This window comes from Morone saxatilis, unplaced genomic scaffold (assembly GCF_004916995.1).
Source record: "Morone saxatilis isolate NCDOM2014 unplaced genomic scaffold, NCSU_SB_2.0 Contig5, whole genome shotgun sequence".
NCBI classification, from domain to species: Eukaryota; Metazoa; Chordata; class Actinopteri; family Moronidae; genus Morone; species Morone saxatilis.
The window spans coordinates 5,269,183-5,271,090 of NW_023340095.1; positions in this window are offsets into that span (position 1 = coordinate 5,269,183).

Below are 1,908 nucleotides of genomic sequence, written 5' to 3' on the forward strand. Positions count from 1 at the left end.
CAAAATGGCTGCTGTGAAAATGATCTATTTCCCGCAGTGCTTCACAGGATCCGCACCTTGGTCAGCCATTATGACGCCCCTTTTGTGCAAAATACATGACGTGAGACGCAGCTTTAATGCGTCTGCCTCGCACCGAAACCGACATTAAATCAAGAGCATGAATTATTAAATCAAGAGAAGAATTAGTAATTTGAGAGTGTGCTCCGAGACACTTTTTATTTTGAAAATTTGGGGGAGGGATAGTGGAGAGAGATGAAGGTCAAAGGGTGGACTTGTGGATGAGACATTTCCCACTGGAGATTTCGATACAAGCAGCCACACAGACTCTTCCAGGTTTGAGCAGGTGAAGTACAAGGCTGCAATTGAAAACAGGAAGGAGAAAAGGGATGCTCTCAGTGCTGTTTATTCATCAGATTCATCCCACTCAGGGTTTGGTAAATGCTCGTATTTCTGTATAATCAATGTCAGTGGGAATGCATCATTGCCTGAAGTTTCTGTGTTAAACTTGGCAAAGTGGAGCTAACATTATTAAATGTCTGAAGTTACTAGAAGACGAGGGATCTGCCCTTCAGACAAACAAACACATGCCTGCACTGAATGCCCACAGGTCTGTAAGTAACAGGCTTGGGAACATTTTTAAGTCTGCCAGAATGATCCACGAGTGACCCCCGTTCCACCTGAGGACTTTATGTATAAACTTTTCCCTTATTAGAAAAGTCTTGTGGTGTTTCTAAAAGCACTGTAACTATGTTTTCAAAGCATTAAATCTTGAGGAACATGGGTGGAATGTGCACCCTCGTTGTTTAAGGGTATACATAAATACATCGACTCCTTCTTTGAATGTAGAGCGATTGCAATGCTGAGAAAAGAGTGTTTAGCCGAATGAATATAATCAATTAATTTTTAATGAAGCAAACGTAGTGATATCCCACTGTAAAATGACTGTACTGCACATTAAAACCCTGCATTCAACAGTATAGTAGTTTTACATTATGTATACAATGTAAAAATACTCATTATGTAGAAGTAGTTTTATTGGCTTGTTATTACTGATAAAATAACATCGACAGCATTGCAATGTTACACTGATTTTAAAACATATGGATATATTTTTAACTATTTTATATAATGTTGGGTATAGTGACTATTATATAATAATGTACATGAATTTGCCAACTGACTTCCAAACAAAATGAAGTGGAGTAAAAAGTAATTATTTTCCTCTGAAATGTTGTGGAATAGAAGTATTAAGTAACATAAAAAATAAATACTATCTATAGTATCTCAAAATAAATCTGTTATATTACTGTTCTGCTACTCCCTACACAATAGTAAGTGTGTCCTTTCTTCCCAAAATTCAGATTTATGACGATTAAAATCCAGTTTTGTTTGTTAAAATCAAAGTAATGAGATACTTCTTCTAGTTTAATACTAATTTTCTCCACAATTACAAAAATAAATCCGGATGTGATTGGATTGTTGGATTTCGAATCAATAGAGGGTGACAACAAATTGGTACTGAACTACAGTACTTTCCAAGGCTGTTCTCGATTTCAATTTTAAAAATATTTTGATCATAAATACTCAGTATTGCATAAAACCCTTTTGTAAAAGGGCTTGAGTAAGGAACCAGTACACTGTAGACCCACCTTGTCTATGAGAGGTTCCCTATCCTGGTTTCTGATGACTGATGGAGTCACTATTGGGTGGAGCACAAATCAACACGTCACAAAGAATAAAACGTTTTTGTTTCTTAAATACTACCGGGAAAAGATAACGTTATGTGTTTCCTACACGTTGTACGTTGTGTGTGGAATCGATTGATGAGTTATAACGTTATTGTCCGAAGATAAACTTTTGTTTCTGCGATATGAAAACGGAACGTTGTCGGCAGGATTCGAACCTGCG